The 22787-nt window shown below is 39.5% G+C and overlaps 1 non-coding gene across 1 annotated transcript; it reads left to right on the plus strand.

The window, feature by feature from the left end:
• Window positions 1–9527: 9527 nt before the first annotated feature.
• LOC140621860 (U6 spliceosomal RNA) lies at window positions 9528–9630 on the plus strand. The gene has a single exon (XR_012021582.1). It is a non-coding gene; the product is annotated as a U6 spliceosomal RNA (small nuclear RNA).
• The last annotated feature ends 13157 nt before the right edge of the window (window positions 9631–22787 follow it).

Consider the following 22787-nt stretch of genomic DNA (forward strand, 5'->3'; position numbering starts at 1 on the left):
TATTTGTTTAAACTACTGTTAATGAGTTTTCTATTACTTGCAATGGGTAATATTCCTAACTGATATGTTTTCCCACAGGGCCATGCCTTTTTATATACTGACCCTTTTAAAATGTTTCCACCTTCCCTACATGAAATGTGTTATCTTATCTTTAGGAAAATGATTAACCACAGCATCTCCTGCTGAATCTTTCTTCAAATCCTCCACAAGTTATTAATTCCAAACCTTTATGTGTCCTCAAAGCTGTTTGTACTCACATTCATTAGCTATTTCTTATACGTTAATGAAAATTTTGTATATAAACTCTATGGCCTCATTCAGGTTCCATAGACTCCATAGAGGTTGTATTGGCATTAATATTGATTTCTCACTTCAGTTTCCTCACATTCATGATGCTGCAAAACAAGAAGTTCCTACAAAGACAACCCACCCACTTCCAAGTACTGTAGACATGGCTGTGGCATGTATGCAAACATGAGTCTCTCTTCCCCTGGGTTACTGCCGCTACAGCCTCAGGACTTTCCTAGTAAACTTTTCTCTCTGCCTGGCATTTGTTGAATCTAATAAGTATCTCAGCTGTCTGCTCTACCTGCCACAAAGACTCTCTCTTCCTGGGAAAATGAGGTTCTGACCTGGGTACAGAAATCTAAGGCAGCTCTGAACAGCATCTGACAACCTGTGGGTCCTTGAAGAATATTTCACGAATCAATGAGGCCAAGGAAGGCTAAATGACAATATGCAAAGCTGTTTGGCTATTTAGTAGTGGAGCTAGAACTAGAAGTTTCTTTGATTCCTAAGCCTACACTCCTTCCTCTACATGACCTTCGTGAAAAGTTGGAGCATAATAAAAGTCAAACTGTTAACACTATTACCAGGAGGTTTCATTCTTCAAGAAAATCTCTTGGGCAGCCCGGGTGGCTCCGCCTTCAGTCCAGGGTGTGATCCTGGAGACCTGGGATCGAGTCCCATGTCAGGCTCCCTGCAAGGAGCCTGCTTCTCCCTCTGCCTGTGTCTCTGCCTCTCTGTCTCTCTGTCTCTCTGTCTCTCTCTCTCTCTCTCTCTCTCTCTGTGTCTTTCATGAGTGAATAAATTTAAAAATCTTTAAAAAAAAAAAAAAAGAGGTTGCATAGAGGTGTCTCACACTGCTAGCCTGCTGTGTGCCTTGGAAGTCCATGGCTAATCCTAGAAAGCACAGTAGAAGACAGCTCTGCCTCTGTTAGAGAATTTACAACGTCCAAATAGAGTTAGCGTTCTACTTGTCATACAGGGAAAAACCAAATAAACACAGGTCGGATTAGTGCATGTGAAAAAATATCTCCCCCTCATACTCATATACACCCATGCACATACCACACGTACCTATCACCTCCTTTAGATGGATGTCTGCCAACTCAGAAGACAGAGCAAAGGGAACTAACAGAAGCAAAAAGAGAGCAATCAATACTCAAGTTGCCCCGGTAACTGGTGGAGGCGAAGCAAAGCTACTGCCAAATGATTCATATAATAACAATAGTCTTCGTGGAGAGTCCTGCAGTAGCACCATTAACCATCTGGCTTAAAAAACAGGAGAGACTAATAGTGCCAGGGCATTACATTATTTTATTTCTGCTTCATCCTATCCCCCAAACCCAGGCTTCTGACCTAAAGTGAAAAATAAATAAATAAAAGACAAAAGCTTTATAGGATGTATATTAAGGGAGACAGGATCTGTTTTTTTCTTTTTTATTATCTAAAGTTTTAAAGTGAGTTTTGTATTAGCCAGTTCAGGCTGCCAAAACCAAATGCCACAAACTGTGTGGCTTAAACAGCAGAAATCTACTTTCTTACTGTTCTGGAGGCTAGAAGCTCCAGATCAGGGTACCTGCAGATTTGGCTCCTAAAGAGAACTGTCCTCCTGGCTCTCAGATAGCTGCCTTCTTGGTGTTTCCTCATATGGCCTTCGCTCCGTGGCATGTGGGGAGAGAAAGAAAGGAGAGAGAGAGAGAGAGAGAGAGAGAGAGAGAGAGAGATCTGAGAGATCTTTCTCTTATTATAAAGCCAACAATCCCAGCAAATTGATGTAGGAATGAGTTAGGGGCAGACAGGGTTAGGCAGAGAAGGACACCTAAGCTAGTTCAAAACCTGGGAGGGCAAATTCCATTCAATCTTAAGGCCCCAAAATAATCCTCCTTGCTTTAATGCTCTGCCTTCTAAGACTGCTGGACTGCCAAGAGTCACCCCATGACTCTTCAGGGCATCCTTCCTCCTTTGTTTCTGCAGCCTGGCCCTACCCCTGCAGCTCTCTGTGGGGACCTTGGTCTTGCAGTTATCAGCGGTGGCCTCCTTGTCCACTGAAAAGTAGGAGGAAGTAGGCCTGCTCCCGGAACTACGGTGGGAGAGGCATCCTTCATGATCTCTGAACGGACTCTGGAGTCAACCTTCCTATTTTCTTGAAGCTTAACACATGTTCGCAGCCTTTCTTCAGCCCCTCCTATTTTCTCTGTTTCCTTTGGTCTCGTGTTTCTGCTGGTATAATCCCATCTCTGATCCTGCCTTCCACTGAGATAGCTGATTCAAATCATGCTTCACACTTGTAGAGGCCACTGTGGAGCCAAAGGCTAGAGCAATAGAGACCATAGTGAGGATAAAAGGCCCACTGCCACCACCCACAGCCTCGTATGGTGACCACCTCAAAATATCCATAAGCACCTATTTGACCAATGGACTACTTACAACCCAGGCACAGATACCATATAGGAAAATCCTATACGTTCCCATACCTTCTCACTTTCCCCTTACCTACAGTCCTCCACTCCCCACTGCCTTGGGGGCAGAGTCTCCCCTTTGCTCTCCTACCCACTGCTCCCTTGCAGTGTATTCAATAAACCTCTAACTCCTTTGCTCCGCCTTGGGTGAATTCTTTCACCACCCATACCACTGGCCTCCACCCCATCAGTTGCCCCACATTTGTCATCTGTACGGGGACCCTCTGCTGGCCAGGGACTGTCCCTGGATTCTTCGAAAATTTCTCAGAACTTTCCCTCAGTGGACTGACTCCTAGTGGAACTGATGACCTCGAGCTGAGGTTACTCTTCCCTGAGGAAATGAAGTCCCTGGGGAAACTAGCCAGGCTGCCCTTGCCCTAAAAGGGTGAGGGATTTCCCCTCTTTCCCTCTGGAGGCCTCCATCCTTCCCTCTCATTTCTCTTTTTGGCTCTTCAGCAGTCTAACCCTAGTGCTCTTCAGACTGCTGAAGGTGTCTGGCCAGGGAAGCTCCCCAGGGTGGTCTGAAGGTCTGAGGGACAACAGATGGAGCTGCCCATGCCTATGAGGGTGAAGGACCCCTCCCCTCACCCTCATCTCTCCCCCTCCCACTCCATCCCTCTGAGGTCTCCACTCCCACTGTGCAGCACAACTGGCACTGATGGCTTCTCTGGGGCAAATCCTCACACTTTACCAACTCGGGGGGACCATTTCCTGAGCTGACTCTCAGTCACCTTGCTTCTTTGGGACATCTCTTTCTTTCCTTTGTCCTTACAGATCCAATTGCCATCTTGATCTACTGGGAGAATATGTTCCTACAAGTCGGAGCTAAAAAAAAAAAAAAAAAAACAGTCTGAGCTCTGAGTCCTCCCCTTCCTTTTTCTGATCAGGTCCAGCCAACCGGTGTCTGGCTTTCCCTGTGGCAGAGGAGGTCCCAGCAGAGATTGCTGTTGCCATTTGCTATGACCCTCTCCTTGGTGGGACGCTCCAGTAGATTCAATCACCCCATCTAAGGTCCAGTACTTTTTCAGATCAGTGGGATGCCCTGACTGAAATTGCAAACAATGGTCAAGAGCTCCATTCCCTTTGGTGCAATGCCCCTTTGAGAATTGGCAGCTTGTCTTTCCCACAATGGGACAAACCCCCTCTATTATTTTGGATTCACTCTTGGGGTATATTCCTAAAAACTGGAATAAATTTGACCCCTAAGGGCCTGGGGAAAAATTCTCATCTTTTTATGTAATGTTTCCTGCCTCAGTACAAACTCCCAGGACAAGAGATATGACCCTTCCATGGAATACTTTCTTATAATACTCTTTCCAGCTTGATCTCTTTTCCTGAAACTCCAAAAGATCAGAGGTCTCATATCTATAAGCCTTCATGGCATTGTCCCAAAACCCTGACCTCAGAAAATATGTAGACTGTATCTTGCTTGGTTTCACAGTCCATCTGATCCCATGGACATTCTAGATGACCCCTCTTTTATTTCACCTTCTCATCTTTCTCCTCCCCCTAAAGACCCAGAGGCTCCCCTGGATCCTATTAATGCCTTATAGGTCCCTGCCATTGCTACCACCATGCTATCACCCTACCAATGCCCCCTTTCCCCATCCCATACCTGTTTGGCATTAACTACAAGTCTAAGGATGCGATTTTTATTTGCTTTAATGATCCTCTGTAAGGTAGCAAATGGGGATGTGGAAATTGATAGGGTCCACATTCCTTTTCCAATGTCTGATCTGTCTCAGATAGAAACAAAATTTGGTTCCTTTAGTCAAGATCCATACCATTTCATTAAGGAATTCAAAAGCCTCACAGTCGCCTTTGATCTCACCTGGCAGGACATTCATATCATGTGCTGCACCCATGAGGAAAGAACTTGTGTCTGGTCTTTGACTCAGAGATGAACTGATGAGGCCCCCACCTGCATCCCTGACCATGCCCGAGGGAGTAGAGACAGGCCCGAATACCAACCCTAGATGGAATTATCAGGCAGGAGATCCTGACAGGATTAATCGGCACTACATGATAATTTGCCTAATTGAGGGCATGGAAAAAGCAGTCATAAAACCTGTAAATTATACAAAGCTTAAAGAAATAATCCAAAGCTCAAATGAAAATCCTGCTTTATTTCATTCTCACTTAATGGAGGCCGTGAGAAAGTATACCCTCCTAGATCCTGAAGACCCACAGGGCACAGCAATATTAGCAATGCATTTCATCAGCTAGGCCTCCCCTGATATCACACAAAATCCTCAAAAGCTTGATCAGGGACCTCAGACCCCCTTCCTCACATTTCTGGATATGGCCTTTATGGTCTTCAGTAACCCAGAGGTAGCCTCTAGTGCTGAAAGGAGAGGCAAGCCCAATAGATGGCTGCAGTTACCACTAGTTCCCTGCCCTTCTCTGGTCCGTGCAGGGGCAAAAGCAATCACAGGTACAAGCCTCTCAGTCTCCCCAGGCCTCAGGAGCTCTCCCTGCTCTCCAAGGGTACATCTGGCCTAGACATGTCAGGTCCTTGTCTCTTCTGCAAACAACCAAGGCATTGGAGAAGGGATTATCCCTTCCCACGTACAGGAGCGTCCTCAGGCCCCAAAACTCCAAGTATAGGCCGTCCCAGGAAATCAACAGCCTTAAGCCAAGACTATCCCAGGCAACTGGTAGCTGCCTTGATTTCTGTACCTCAATTATAAAGAACCCAATGGAGCAGGAGAGGACGATTCCCTCTCCTTTGACCGACAGGGCCTAGGGGCTATGCAGGCTCCCATGTTCTCCATCTTTGTGGCAGAGCCTCAGGTAACTGGATGTGGCCCAACACAAAATTGAATTTCTAGTAGACTCAGAAGCCACTGATTCTGCCCTTATCGAATATGCAGCCATCATTTCCAGTCCTTAATTCTCATCACCTGCATAGACAGGTATCCAAAGAGGGGATGTTTCACTTCCCCCCACTAATTTGTTCTTTGGGTAACAATACCTTTACCCACTTCTTTCTTGTTTTACCTGAAGATTGCCCCACTCCATTACTCGGAAGGGACATAATGACAAAAGTACAAGCTAACCTTTGCCTTTCTGAGATTGACTGCCCACTGCTGGAATTCTTGTCCTCTGAGGCTTCTGCCCCTTCAAACATCAAGGTCTCCATGTTCCAACAGGTGCCCCCTCAGATATAGCACACCTCCATTCCAGGATGCTCTCTATTAGCAGCCCCCTTATGGATACAACTTAAAGTTCCTCATTTCTTCCCCCAGAAAAGCCCAGTTCCCCTTGTGTCCGGAGGCCAGATTGGGGCTACAGCCATTCATATGAAAATTCTTAGCAACAGGACTTCTGTGCTCCTGCAGTTCACCTTGTAATACCCCCATCATGGCAGTAAAATAGTCCAACGGCTCATACAGAATGGTATAGGACCTCAGAGCTGTCGGTGAGGCTGTTATCCCTATTCACCCAATTGTTCCTAACCCTCATCCCCTCCTAGGACGGATCCCCCGGGGGCCACTTGTTGGTACACTGTGTCAGATCTAAAAGATGCTTTTTTCTGCATTCCAGTATTACTGGACTCCCAGTTCCTCTTTGCCTTTGAGTGGCAGGACCTCTCTGCTCAGGTTACCCATCAGTTAGCATGAACTGTCCTCCCTCAGGGCTTTAGCAACAGTCCACATTTATTTGGACAGGTCCTAGCCAAAGATCTGTCCACCCTTCAACTCCCCAGAGATGGTGCCTTTCTGCAATAGGTTGATGATTTACTTATCTGCAGCCCCAATGAGAACACCTCCAAACACAAACACTATCCTAGTGCTTTGGAGTTTGGCTTCCTGGAGTTATAAGGTCTCTCCTTCAAAGGCCCAAATTTCCTTTCAGAAGGTTCAATTCCTAGGATTAATAGGACTAAGAACCTGGGACTAAGAACCTTTCTGACCACTGTAAGGGTCTCATTTTAAATATGAAAATTCCCTCTGCAAAATAGCAGCTATGTTCCTTTTTGGATATGACTGGGTTCTGTTGAATATGGATACCCCAATTTGGATTAATACCAACATTCTTTATAAGACCCCTTTATAAGGGGACCTGAAGGGATCTGAGAAGGAGATTTTGGAGTGGAACTCTAATACAAGCTTTTGGGGCCCTCAAACAGGCACTCACAGTGACCTCAGCTTAGCCCTGCCAAAACTCCAGAACATCTTCTTATATGTATATGAAAGGAGGAGAATTGACCTTGGAGTCTTGATCCAAATGCTGGGAATTTCTCCATGACTAAACACATACCTACCGAAGAATCTAGATCCAGGAATGGCCTCCCTGTCTCCAAACACTGGTGTCTGTGGCCCTACTGATAGGAGAAGCCTCTAAGTTAACCTTGGGATGAGGCATAACCATAGTACCCCATCAGGTATTGGACACCCTAAATTCTAGGGCATTTCATTGGATCTCTAATAGCAGAATTACAAAATACTAACGCCTTTTATTAGAAATCCCAGAACTAAATAATAGGCCGTGTCAGCCCCTAAATCCTGCTATCTTACTGCCACATCTCAAAACAAATGCCCCTTTGGAATCTTCTTGCCTAGAAACTATAGATTTGACTTGCAGTGCCAGCCCAGATCTTCAGGATATGTCTCTAGGCAACCTGGAAGCTGTGTGGTTCATGGATGGCACCAGCTTCATAGTAGGACTACGGGTCCCTGGCTATGCTATTGTTAGCTTAACTGAAGTTATTGAGCCAAGACCTCTGCCAGGTGCCACTACCTCAGCACAAAAGGCAGAACGGATTGTTCTTACTCAAACCCTCCAATTGGGCACAAAAATGAAACTAAACGTATACGCTGATTCAGCTTCTGCCTTCCATGCAGTCCGCGCCCATGCTGCTATTTGGAGAGAGAGGAGCCTCCTTACAACCCAAAATACCCCAATTAAACATGCCTCTGAAATTTTGGCCCTGCTAGAGGCAGTTATGCTTCCTGCCCAAATAGCTATTATTCATTGCAAAGCGCATCAAAAGGATAATGACTCAGTCTCTGTTGGAAACAACAGAACTGACAGACAAGCCCAGGCTGCTCCTTCAAGCCACTTTGCTTCCCAGTCTAAATCCCTTTTCCCTATGATATATTCAGGAAGGAACCCAATGGGCATTTAAAAAGGGCTTTCCCATACTCCAGAAAGTTGGCTGCAAAGCCCACATAATAAACTGTTACTCCTTGGAATGTTACAATGGAAATTTCTTAATGACTTTCATCAGGCAACCCAAGACATTCCCCAAACCCTGAGGGCTACCCCTCAGGTGTGATCCTCCTGTTGTCCCATCAAACCTGAGGGGCCCCATAAACCTCCCTCACTTCTTCAACCTATCTAGAGATGAGGGACTCTACCAGAGGAGGATTGGGAGATAGATTTTAAGCGCACACCTCACTGCAAAGGATTCAAGTATCTATTGGTCTTTGTAGACACCTTTATGGGATGGATTAGAGCCCTTTCCATTAAATCAGAGAGAGCTTCAGAGGCCACTCCCCTCCTTGATCACATCCTTTTTCTGTTTGGGGCTTCTCATTCTTTACAATGGCCCACTTTTTGTTTCTCAAATAACACAGGGAGTTAGCAAATTCCTCTAGAGAAAATACCATCTGCATGCAGCATGGCATCCGCAGTCCTCCTGCAAGGTTAGAGAGGACCAACCAAACCATAAAAAGGCTCCTCACTAAACTTATGCATGAAAGTCAACAGTTTTGGCTGGTATTCCTTCCCCTTGCATTATTAAGGTCACATATCACCCCCAAATCTACAACCCATCTCAGTCCATTCAAGGTTATTTATGGGAGACCCTTCCTCCAGACAGATCTTTTATTAGACCCTGAAAGTGACACTCTCACACAGTATGTTATATCCCTAGGGCAAACCGTCCCCCATGAATGACCACCAAAACCAGTACATTTGAAAACCTGACCCTTCTTTCTCAGGTAACATACATCCAAAACTTACATCTGGGGATTGGGTACACCTTAACACTCTGTCAGGACAAAAATCACTTGAACCTGTCTGGACTGCACCCTATCAAGTTCTCCTGACCACTCCAACAGCAGTAAAACTTCATGGCTTCTTTCTGTGGATCCATCTTTCTAGAATCGAGACTACTTAGGCCCCAGGCGAGGAGCCCTCCGCCAAGTACAGCTGTGAGCCATTGGCTATCTATACATGTTATTCCAATGAGACTCAGGTAATATACACCCAGAAGTCTAGAAGCTCATGAATTTGGCCAATCCCCATTCTCTTGTATTCAATCATTCTATATCATCTTAGAAAAACTCCCTAAATACTATCTTCCCCAAATTCTCATGATTTCTCCTTCTCAATTCCAAGACTTCATTCCCGACCTTTTCCTTCAGGCTGACCTCTCTGAATTTACTTGTTGAGAAATCCCTACTTACCTGAAGCTGTCCCTGCCCTTGGTGTTTCCTGCTCTCACAATACAAGCATCACCCCTTTCTGGGTTAATCTTTGTCTTTCCCGTTACCTTCTTTTGGTGTGTATCAAATCCTACATAAGGATTTCCATGCTCACATAATTGGCTCTAAACCTGAATAGCAAAAAGACCTGTCCGCTGTGAAATATGACCCCTGTTCTGCCCTTCTTATATTGTTTCCTGTCACTTTCCACTGGTAGTATGGAAGCACAATACCTCCTCCAAACAGCCAATTCAGCCTATTCCTCCAATTGTTGGCTATGCTTAGATGCCTCCAGGGGGGGAACTGGATCCACTTATGTGACTGCTCCTAAAGAAGGGACTCTGAGTACTTGCTTGGGCAGCATGTCTACTAAAATTGGAATGATACGGAGAAGGTTAGCCTGGCCCCTGTGCAAGGATGACACACAAATTCATGAAGTGTTCCATATTTTTTTTTAAGATTTTATTTATTTATTCATGAGAGACACAGAGAGAGGCAGAGACACAGGCAGAGGGAGAAGAAGGCTCCATGCAGGGGAGCCTGATGTGGGACTCGATCCCGGGACTCCAGGATCACGCCCTGGGCCGAAGGTAGACACTAAGCCACTGAGCCACCTGGGCTGCCCAAGTGTTCCATATTTGAAAAAAAAAAAAAAAAAAAAAAGAGAGAGAGAGAGAAAAGGAAAAAAAAAGAAAGGATATTAATAAATCCTACTTGGTAACCGAAGTTCCCAAAGCTAATATGCCCCTGACAGCCTTAGGTTTTCTACAGCAGTGTCAAACAGATTTCACACCTTGCATGCCACGGATCCACTCATCTTGGGACCCCGCTTCTCAGCCATTAAGCTACCCTTACAAGCACCCATTTGCCTTATGGCCACAAGACCACAGGGAATAACAGTTAGATTCTCTAGTGCCCCCAGCCTATTCTCCTTCAATGTCTTTGGATGCAAGGAATATCACAGTTCTGCCTTGGGTGAATTCTTTCATTGCCTGCCCCACAGGCCTCCACCCAACTGGGTCTTCCCTTGACATTCTAACTAATCTCTTTACCAAATGGTTGTTCAGTCATACCCTTAGTGTTCTTTTTGGAATAAGCTTTCTCATTTTCTGCAAAATAAACAGGCTGAGAATTTTCCAAATTTTCAAGTTCTGATTGCTTTTTGTTCAATAATCCCTTCTTTATTTCATCTCTCTTCTTTTGCATTTTACTGTAAGCAGTCAGGATGAACCAAACCATTTCTTCAATACTTTGCTTGGAAATCTCCTCAGCTAAATATCTAATTTCATTGCTGCTAAGTTCTACTTTCCACGAAGCACTTGGACATGCACACAGTTCCACCAAATTCTTTGTCATTTCCTAACAATGATTGCCTTTCTTCCTGTTTCTGTTAACCTACATCTTCCCATCTAAGATCTTACCAGAATGGTCTTGACATCCATATTTTGTCCAATATTCTTTTCATGATTATTTATATATTCTCTAAGAAGATGGAAACTTTCTCTCAAGCTCTCCTCTGCTTTTTTGAGCCCCCAATCAAAATTATCTTTAGCATCCATATTTTTATCAATAGTCCCTTCTCCCTAACCTTGAGTTTTTCTAGCATGTACCTCAAAACTCTTCCAGCCTCTACCATTACCCCTTTCCAAAGGCATTTCCTTATTTGTAGGTATTTGTTACAGTAGCATTCCACTTCTCAGTCCCAAAGTCTATATTAGTCAACTTGGGCTATTATAACAAATACCAGAGATGGGGTGGCTTAAATGAAAGAAATTTATTTCTAACAACTCTGGAGGCTGAAGTCTCAGACTAAAGTTCAGCAAGATTGGTTTCTGGAGAGAGATCCCTCCTTGGCTTGCAAATAGCCTCCTTCATGCTCTTTCCTCACAGGACCTTTCCTCTGTGGCATGCATGCCTCTTTTCTACTTTTCTACTCTTCTTTTAAGACTACCAACTCTACTGGATTAGGGCTCTATCCTTGCCACCTCATTTAACTTCAATTACCTCTTGGAGGCTCTATCTCTAAATACAGTCACATTGGAAGTTAGTGCTTCAACATGTGATTGGGGAGGAAGGGGACACAGTTCAGTTCCTAGCAGGACTATATATAGCATACAACTTTTTCTAAAATACAACTTGATGAAAAGGAAACAAATATTTCTGCGGTTCAATATATGGACACGAATGGACATGAATAGATAGCATGATTTCCTTTTACTATAATAAATTATCCCAGGTGGTAACCAATTATTCTAGCTAGTTAGGGTATTTTAATTAGGTACCATTATTAGCCACAATGAGGTGTAAACCTATAGTTCAACTGGTAGCTATAATAATTCTTCTCCTAACTATAAAAGAAGTATGATGCAAATTTCTTTACAGAAATGAGAAAAATATAAACTAGGTAATGTAATTGAGATTTACTTTGAAATTATGGGTAATTACTTAGAGTTTAGAGATAATTAAACCTAAAAACATGTGCCCTCTTACCTCTAGGATTATCCTTCTAGACTGATTATACACTTTTGTTCTTCCATAGAGAAGGCAGCTGAGTTGGTTACATTATTCTCTGACTTATATATATTATAATTCTCTCTGCAGACTAATGACAAGTTTTGTGATTGAGTTCGCAGAAAAAATGAATTTAAACATGTCAAGTGCAAGGATTAATATATCTACTGGAACAGAATCCATGTTGTATTTTTCTCCACATGTAATATGTAGCAATAGTTTTCTTCAACAAGTGTGCCTACATTTATAATGTGCCTCCAGATGTATTTCAGTGAGGAACAAAACTGCTTCACATATCCACATGGACTTTACATTGGACTCTACATTGTTCTCTAACTAAATCTCAAGCCATATTCATTCTTGTGCTCTCTGATACTGGCATTATCAAATTGGGCCCAAATGGGAACAGCATGGCATTTCTTAAAACAATTCACTGAGGGCTCAAGGAAGGAACTATTTACAAATATGTGAGTAATATAGATTGAAACCAAAAAGTGCTACCACCCTTAGGACCGAAGGGATTGTAGGATAGAAGTGGTTATGGAAACTGAGAAGAAAGATCCCTTTGGAGAAGACTTGAATGCCATTAGTGGAAGGGAATTACCTAAAGCATTATCTGAGACAACCCTATGGAGAGGGCCAGGGAAATAAATATCCTGCCATCTTTATACTCCCCTCAGCTTTATTAACAAAGCAAAATAAAACAACAGCATAAGTTTAGAGCTCTCCAGTGCCTGAAAGTCAAGGGAATCCACTTTTATAGCTTATACAGGTTAGCTTCCTGGGACAGAAAATTGGAAGGTAAAGAGTATTTTGGAGGGACAATAGCAATACCTAGCAAATGGGGCATCATTATGTTGTATTTGTGATTATCTCTCCTCATTAAGGGTGTTAGCATATGTTAGCATACCATTCCTTCTCTGTAAGCAAGCCTTCTCTTCTATTTACTTTGCTTATTCCTACTTATTCTCTGTATATCAGTTTAGAAAGTCATTTCTTTAGTTAAACCATCTTCAGCTCTTTATTAGCAAGGACATGTCAGGTGATGTTGTGATAATAATCATACTAAAATCCCAATGGTTTAATACAATAATGGTTTATATCTTACCAACAAAGCCAACTTCATGGGCCTGCAGTGTAGGCAGTCATACAGGGCCCCATACTCAAGAAGGGCCAGTGTTTGGTTTAACTGCTGTAATCATCTTGCTATTTTTAATAAGTTTTTTTTATTGTGGTAAAATATATATAACATGAATTTTGCCCTTTTTAAATGTACAATTCAATGGTATTTATCTAGTACAGTCACATTTGCATTGGGCAAATTGTGTAGCCAATCCTGTTCACTAATGGCACATTCCCATTATGAGAATCTGTTCTGACTCCTCAGAGTCATCCAGGCCTATGGGATCTCCAGAATCTTATAACTTCAGCCTCAGAAACATATGCTTCTTCCATTGCATTAGCAGGAGAAGAATCCTCCAAGAGTCAGCACACCTGCTCTTCCACTCTGCCTTAGGAAGACATGTAGTTGGAAAAGGAAAAGGAAAAGGAAGAGTTTGTTTGTTTTTTTTAAAATATTTTATTTATTTATTTGAGAGAGAGAGAGGAAAAAAAAAAAACAGTCGAGGGGGAAGGGACAGAGGGAGAGGGAGAAGGAGGCTCTTTGCTGAGTGGGAGTCCAATGCAATATGGGGCTGGATCTCAGGACCCTGAGATCATGACCTGAGCTGGGGGCAGACACTTAACTGACTGAGCCACCTAGGCACCCCAACAAGAAGAGTATTTTAATAATCTTTCAGATATCAATGAATAATCTTTTTTTTGATAATATATAACTTGATAAGTGGAATTTTCTAAAATCAAGTTGCAATGTAAAATTTGAAACCATATCAGTGAACTTTTAAAACTCGGTTACATTTGAGGCACTTGGGTGGCTCAGTGGTTGAGCATCTGCTTTGGCTCAGGTCATGATCCTTGTATCCTGGGATCAAGTCCCACATCAGGCTTCCCACAGGGAGCCTGCTTCTCTCTCTGCCTATGTCTCTACTTCTCTCTGTGTGTCTCTCATGAAAAGATAAACAACAACAAAAAAAATCTTAAAAAAACAAACCTCTGTTACATTTAAATCCATTAATCTATCATACAGTTTGAATAGATCCTTTGTCTATGTAAGATTTTAAGTAACATGCTTTGGCCATTTGGAAAATATTGACTCCTTGAGTTATGCAGATCTTGCAGCTATTGGCTCATTTTGTTACATAATATCAAATATCATTTTCAGTAGTACTAGAAAAGCCTTAAGTGTTAGGAAGTTATTAAGTTTACGGTGGTCTATGCGAATTTTCAAAAATTATAATTTTTGCCTGAAAACTCAAATGTCATCATTAATAATACTCATTTTCTTGAAGTGTTAGACTCACTTCTTTAATTTTTATTTTTTATTTTTTATTTTTACTTCTTTAATTTTTAAAAAAAAGAAGTCTGTTGAGTGTTCAAATAGTACTTATTTTAAATAAACATGTTCCATTTTAAAAGCACATGTTTTATCTTGGGATTCCCATTCATATGTTGGTGTGAAGCAGAAGTGCTTTATGGGCACTTCCCATCCACTTCATCACACATAATATTAAAAAGACATGTACTCAGGGGTTGAGATTTAAGAAACCAATACTTTTTACTGTTCCATTGAATATTCTTTTTTTTTTTTAAGGGAACTGTGTGATGGCAAATATCATGGACTCAATTCTGTCCCCACCCATCCCCTACCACCCAAAATGCAAAGTGTTGAATTCCCAACCAGCACTACCTCCAAATGTGACTGTATTTGGAGACAAGGTCTTTAAAAAGGTAATTAAGTTAAAATGAGGACATTATGGTGGGCCTTTATCCAATATGACTTCTGTTCTTATAAAAGAAGGGTATTAGGATACAGAGGGAGGACCATGTAAAGACATAAGGAGTCAGCTTTCCATAAGCCATGGAAATTAACTCTGCCAATATTTTGACCTTGGACTTCCAGTCCTGAGAACTAGGAGGAAATGAATTTGTTTTTAAGTGATCTAGTCTGGGATACTTTGCTATGGTAGTCCTAACAACTAATACAGTGGGTACAGTGAGGATTACAATGACTCCTATGGTTTGGTGCTACTAACTTGATTTGCATTACAGGAGTAACAGTTTGACCCAGCTCTACTTAGGCACCATCATTGTAAAGATAGATTTGGTGAAAAAGACAAGTAATATTTTAGTATTATAATAAAAATAGTGTTGACCTCACAATCTCTCTGAAAATGTCTCAAGGACACCCAGGGCACTGGAAAGATACTTTGAGAACCACTAGGTTATCCACATTAAACACTTTACTACTATTATTATTCGCATCTGTTCCACCTGGGAGCCCACTAACTCTATCTTTTCTAAAATGTCTGATGATTTATATACATCTGGAAAGATCATAAGATACCTATTTCTGCAGGAATTTTTCAAGAATCTGTATAAAACATGATTGCTTGAAAATAATTAACATCACAGATAAGTCTCCTATATGACAATATCTCTAAATGAAAAAAAAAATGTTTTGAACACAGCTTTAAAATTCTGTGCCATTTTCCCCCCTTTATTTAATGAAAAAGAGTGGGTAGGATTGGGGCAAAATTATTCCACAACTAATTACATTTATTTTGTTGCCAACTCATTCATTGAGACTATTCTGAAACTATTTATACATTGAGAGCTTGTTAAATTTTTTTATTTTGTATTTGTGTATTTTTAAAGCATTTTCTTTCTTTCTTTTTTTTTTTTAAAGCATTTTCTTTGGGGCATATTCTGTTTCTTGCATCCCAAAGCATTATCTTTACATGGATTATTCTAATGCTTTTAATAAAAATTCTATTTTTCTTATAATTTACTCCTTTTTTTAAAAAAAGATTTTATTTATTTATTTGACAGAGAAATGGAGCCAGAGAACACAAGCAGGGGTGGGGGACAAGGAGTGCTGCAGAGCGGGAGGGCAAAGCAGACTCCCAGCTGAGCAGGGAGCCTGATGTGGGGTTCAATCCCAGGATCCTGGGATCATGACCTGAGCTGAAGGCAAACACCTAACCAACTAAGTCACCCAGGCACTCCTTACCCCTTGTTTATAATATGAACCTTAACAATATGGATAGACAATTAGGAAAAAAAATACATACTCTTATTATCATAAACAAGAAAACCAGAATTGAAATGTTAAGAAACCTGTTGCCTAGATTTCCCTGATAATTGCCACTGAGCAGTCATTGTACCAAGGAAACCACCCATTCATCAACACCTATATGGAGAAACATAGTTTCACTCATTTAATTGCTAGGTGTCTTGTTTCCTAAGAGTAGTAGATGGAGTGATGTCTGCTGGGCTCAACTAATGTAGTGCATATTCCATAGCATAGCTGAGTCACTTTAGAGAGCAGTTCTTTTCTGGAAGCACGTGCATGAATCATTTTTAGCTCTAGGACAATTTCTTCCATATAATGCAAAACCCAGCCATTTGCTAAATGCTTAAGATGATGCAAGGATCATCTCACAGGAAAATATTGACTCTATTTGCTCCCTAAGTATATGTTGCTTAAGTGGATTGACCTCTCTAGGTAAAAAATATCCGTCTACTGCCTACAGTTTAACACCACCAATAAAATTGCCTTGAATAAGGTAATATTTACTGTGACTTCAATCCTCAGCTTTTAGAAAGGGTTTATATTAAAAAATGATCTCTTTGAAAAAGAATCCTTTGACTTTTGCAAAGCTGCAGCTGAAGATAGTGCTACTGGCCTACTTACCATGTATACAAAAAATCTCCTGCAAAATGTTTGCTTGCTTGAAATTTTAGCAGAAGAAATCTGTTTGTCTCTTCAGAGGAATTTCATGCTATTTACTTTGACATAAATAGGTAAAATGATGCGATATGATGTTTTGCTTCTGTTAGGTGGGTTTAAAGTCCAAACTTACTGTTCAAGAACCCTGTTAGCTTCTAAACACATTTCTGTTGCCTTCTATTCTGTTTCCACTACTAATTAGCTTATTTTGCAAAATGTTTAGACTTTAAGCTCTTAGAATATTTAGTCAAATGGAATGAATGCTTTTACAAGAAAAGTCACAATGCCATTCAACTTAATGTGGTAAAAATAATTCAGTGGGTGCCAGGATATTCAAATCAATTCAATATTTAGGCAGCCCTTCAATTCAGTGTTGTGTCAGAAACTGGCAGTTGCAAAAGGAGTATAAGACATGGTGTTTTAGTGTCGTACATTTTTAAATATTTCACAATTGTTATTTAGAAACCCTGTCTCAAGTCTCAAATGGTTGGGAAAATAAATATACATGTCTTCATGGGGAAAAAAATCATCTCTAATAGCACTAAATTCAAACATAGAAAAATTGAAATCCCTGATGACAAGCTATAACTAGGGAAAGATATCAAAGTGTGGAGCAGGTATAGTTTATGCCTGGGGAGCTAATCTAGCAAACTCAAGTTCAAGAGTACGTTGAATATTGCCCCTAAGTCTTACAGCAAGTTTATTTTGTCAGCATGTAGTTTTGCATGATGTTTCTACGTGTATGTTTATGAATGTGTGTGGGTATTACAAAATTAAAGTTCTTGTGTGTTTTAAAACTATGGAGTTATTTTAGAAGAGACATTTGCAGGGAATGGATGATTAATTATATTTTACCATTTCATAATTATCCATACTTAGTCTTATGCTCTAATTATTTTTCATGTTTCTAAGCTTTTCTGTAGTTGGTCTTTAAGAAGAGATAATCAACAACTCATTAGGATCCTGGGAGAAGGCAGAATGGGAGGGAGGAAAGAGAGGAAGACCAAGATTTGCTTTCAAATCCATTTTTCCCTACTAACTTTTATTGCACATTATTATCCTTGTTTTCATTCATGTATTCTTTGCAGGATATAGTTTTATTTGTTTGTGCTTCTTTTGTGGTTGTCCTCAGGCAGATTATTGTTGCAAAATTTATCAGCATTGTGTATTGTTCTTAATTTCCCCTAATGAAGTTCCTATTTGAGCCCTGGGGTCTGGTTTGGCTCTGCTGCATTCAATTGCACATGTGTGGAAAGTCGCTCTGCCCCACTTGGGGTTGTATTGTATTAATCATAATTGGTCTCATTCTGCTTGTGTCTGGTATTTCCTGTTATTGTTTCCATGAAACTATACACTTTCTAAGTGGGAATATTTCACACTCTATTGTAATTATGATATTTATTTAGCTTGTAGATTTCGGCTTATATATAGCATTCTTTATTGGGAAACTTACCACATGCCCGGCTAGTTTGGATACATAAAATTTGGAGATAGAATTGAATTTTCCCATTTACAAAAGCATAAGTCTCCTATGAGGGTGAGATGGGTACCTCCCCAGAGTGAAGAAGGAAGCTTGTCAAGTTGGCATAGAAGACTATTTGTGTTCCTTCAGGTCTTCACTAAGCCTAGGCATTCTTACTCTACCCCTTTTCATTCTAGTCACTTTGTTCTATTGTTATTTTCCAAACATTCTGTACCATTGACTATTGCACTTGCCATTTATTATTCTATATTTACTATGCTATAGCATCTCAAGTCCCCATGCTTTTGCATAGGGAAAGCAATCCCTCACATTTATCTTCTTTGTCTGGGAGGAATAGAGACTGTTTGAGGCATTCTTCATTCTGGAATGCCTATCTTAACTCTTAGAGTCTGAATTAGGCACCCACCTTCCATACGTCATAGTAACATGCTGCATGTATTTAGCATATCTTGGATTCCACTAGATTGGAAATGTTGGCTCAGTTCACTGGTTCTTTGATCAGATTGCAGTTTCCTGTGGACTAGAGTCTGTATCATGTGTACTTCCCCTCCTCCAGGATGTCTTCTACCAATCCTTTCCTTGACTCAACACTTTGTATCACTGAAATCTGCCCACACCAAAACTCTGTGCTCCCTCCTACCTGTCAACTCCTGAAATTGATTTCTGAAACACTCACAATCATACATGATTTGCTTCACTTTCTACTTTTTTTTTTCTTTAAAGATTTCATTTGTTTGACAGAGAAAACAAGAGCACACAGTAGGCTGAAGCAGAGGGAGAAGCAGGCTTCCAGCTGAGCAAGAAGCCCAATGTGGGACTCATCCCACTACTTCATGATCATGACCCTAGCTGAAGGCAGACACTGAACTGACTGAGCCACCCAGGTGCCCCCACTTTCTATTTCTAATACAGTTCACTCTATGCTTTATATTGCCTCCAAATAGTTCATAATGAGATTGTACGATTTATTGCTGCCAGGCCTTGCTATATTGTGCCAAGCAAAATCCTGTGTATACAATATTTATTTATTAATTTAAAAATATTTGGTTATTTGAAGAACAAAATATCCATTCATTCATATATACATATGAACATATTATATGTATGTGATGTACATAATACATATTTGTATATGTGTACAGGAGTATATGTCTACATATAAATATATATAAAATGAGCATGCATACACATATATGCAAATATAAGTGCATATATATACACATAAATGTACATTATATGAATACATACATATAAGTACATATATAATATGTCTAGAGAAATAGAAATTATTGGAAGCATTATTCTGTCTGGAATGTCTGTCTTGACCCTGATAATCATTCTTAGTGTCTCTTTTCCATAGTCTATGAATCTATTCATCATACCTTAGATTCTATTGATTTGAAATTATTTATATATGTATACGGATATATGTATGTGTGCATGTGCATATGTGTATATGTATACGTGTCTACATGCATGGATATGTGAATTTCCTACAGATAGTAGGAATCTTTTTAGCTATGTATTTTAAGCATTATGATTCTTTTTATTTGGCTTGTTATTAGAACAGATTCAAAATATCTTTCCACTTCAGATTCATTGATGAAAACAGATCTTATAATCATTATATATTTTAACCTTTTAAATAATAACTATTTAAATGATTTTAGTAAGAATTATATGGTATTAAATATTTAGCACACATAGCTCTTTAAATTTATCATCATATGTATATGGGTGTTTGTGTTATACATTTTAGGTATAGTGTAGAATACCTTAAATGCCAGGAAAACATTCAGAAAAAATTAATATCATCAACATTAATGAAAACAAGGCTTAATCCTTAATAGATAATTACTTGCACAAGAAATGCTTGCACATTTATTGAAATTTTTTAATCCTTCTTCTTAAGCTGAATGCTACTCTCCATTTATGTCTTTTTTGAAAGGCTGCTTCCATTTGTCTATTCCATCCTTTTTATTAGAATAATCATTACCATAGGCAATTATTCTCAAATCACCTATGTTGGGACATTTTAATCTATTGATTGCATTCATCTACCATCTCAAAATTAATTAAGTGAATTTAAATTCTAACTCCCCCATTCCACATTAATTTCTCTTATATTCTTTTATATTCAATGCCAGTGAAAGTTCATATAATGGTAATCCTCAATTTCTCTTTTGTATTTTTATATTTATCTCTTCTATGTACACTGATTTTCATCATTACTAATTCACTGCATTTTGCCTTCCACCAAGACTTAGTTCTATATTCTCTTACCAAAAATCATTAAGTCTTCTCTCCCTAAATTTTGTGTGAGCTACAATTTTTTTGTTAATTTTCTTATTTTTTATTATTTTTAACAAACTTTCATTTGAAGTGGAACTTCACAGTAATCATAAAGGGGTCTCAAAAGTGAATAAATCATACTTTTGTGAGAGTTGGGAGTTGGGCAGGGGGAGACAATGAGTGTATTTACCTGCTTTAGTTTTAGTATAATGATTTGGAGACTTAATGGTATACAAAAGGATTGTGGAAAAGCTGAAGAACATAATGCAATCGTTCCTATTGCTCAAGTGGTGAGCACTGATCTCAATTAAGTACTTAAAGTCTGTCATAAGTGGGAAGGATACACGCAATTTGTCACTGAACATCTTTTCTTTGTTATTTCCACAGAATACCTGAGATTCGCACATTTCTTTCTCATGAGTTGATAGTGACTTTAAAAAACTACAGCAAGAAAAAGGCAAAACCACAGCAAGGGTCTTTTGGGGTCACAAATATAGAGCCTAGGGACAGAATGATGTTTCTCAAAGTGGGTGTCCCAAAGTACTAGTTCCATAAGATGCCTCAGGACAAAGGGTTTTATGTCATATTAAATTTGAGCAAATTTGGGGCGCCTGGGTGGCTCAGTGGTTGAGCATCTGCCTTTGGCTCAAGTCATGATCCTGGGGTTCTGGGATTAAGTCCTGCTTTGGGTTCCCAGAGGGGAGCCTGCTGCTTTTCCCTCTGCCTATGTCTCTGCCTCTCTTTCTGTGTCTCTCATGAATAAATAAAATAAAAATCTTTAAAAAAAAATTTGAGCAAATTTGAAATCTCTTTACATGTTCACCCTTTGTTTTCTTTTTTATTTCCAAAATACCCATTAAAATTCCAGACTATTTTGAGAAAGACTAGAATATGGACAATATGATATGGTGAGGGAGTATGAATGAAACTAATGCAGATTTTATTGCTTGCAAATGTATTTGGAAGCCTAGCTCATTACCTCTTTCTGCTTAGCTCAAAAACATTCATCAAAAAGATACTTTCCCAAAGATCAGGGCCATACTAAAAGAAGATACTCACCTATTTATGAAAGCAAAAGATATTTCTCTTTTAACTTCTGTATAATGCTTAGCACAATATTTCAGTACTTGCTTGAAAAACGAATGAATAAATAAATAACCAAAACAAAAAACAAACCATTTGTCAGAAACAAATTATTCAGAAATGTTGTCTAAAGAAACACTGTGTAAAAATTGTCCAAAAAAAGTTGTCTACTACATAGAAGCTGAATACATCAAAGCATTTAATAGGCAAATGGTGCTACGTTGTAATGTTCTGAGGGCAGTTACAGTGACCTGAAAATTCCCTATCATGGACATTGACCTGCACCCAAGGTCACTGTCTCTGAATCACAAACACAAGTGCCTTCCCCCGTCTAACTGCCAAGAGGACTGAATATATGTCTTGTAGCTTGACTGCTGCCAGGGCTAGAAGATACAAAGGCAGATCACATATAGCCTTATAATTGTCCTGTATCTGTCTCTAGGGTTCTTGACAGCTTTGCAACCATCTCTTATACCAAATTCCTTCTCTGGACCTGAAGCAAACTCTCTCTGAGGTTGAAAACTAAAACTAAGACTCCACTAAATTCATCGAGATGAAAGAGCCCTTGAGAACTTTTTGAGACAGCATGCTATATTCCCGTCCTAGTAAGTTTTCCTACCTGGCTTTTCTTGTAAATTCTTGCAACTGGCTTTGCTAGTTACTGAAGTTTTATTTCAGATCTGTGTTATGAAGTGAAATTTAGCATGAACTTGGCCAATCTTCTCTTTGGAAATTATAAAATGCACTTTCACATGAGGGCATTAAATGTTATATCTTGTTAAAATGCTTTCCTGCAACACTGATAGATCTTTTATAGAGCTAATATGTAATAATCAAGAGAGCATAGTGTATTATTTTATAAATCTTTCCAATAATTTTGCACTTTTTCATTTGTAGGTGTTTCGTTAATGAACCCAAATTCTATAAAACAATGATTGTTTTATAATTCCTCTACTATTTACCATATTGGTAACTGATATGTTTGTCTTTAATCACACATATTATGCCATTCTACTACATTAATACATTATTTGTAATTCTTCTAATAGCATTTTATTTTCCTATTAATATAAATTAAATGAAACTCTTAAGTTTATTATCGACTTACATTGTGCTTTAAAAATCTTTTTAAATATATTCTTTCAGAGCTCAGTAGTTTTATTTCATTTTTACTATTACTATATTATCTTAAAGAATACAAGAACTTCTTTTATTTTTAGCAATAATTTGATCCTGTAATTGTACTTAGTGAAAAAGAATAAAATATTCATGAGGTACAATAAAATAGGGAATTCCTCTTTTCTATCCTGTCCTTAATATCACTTTTCAACATCCATCACCCTAGAAAGTTATCATTAGTTATCCTAAGGCAATTAAGAAATATATACTTT

The sequence above is a fragment of the Canis lupus genome, chromosome 30 (assembly GCF_048164855.1).
Source record: "Canis lupus baileyi chromosome 30, mCanLup2.hap1, whole genome shotgun sequence".
Lineage (NCBI taxonomy): Eukaryota > Metazoa > Chordata > Mammalia > Carnivora > Canidae > Canis > Canis lupus.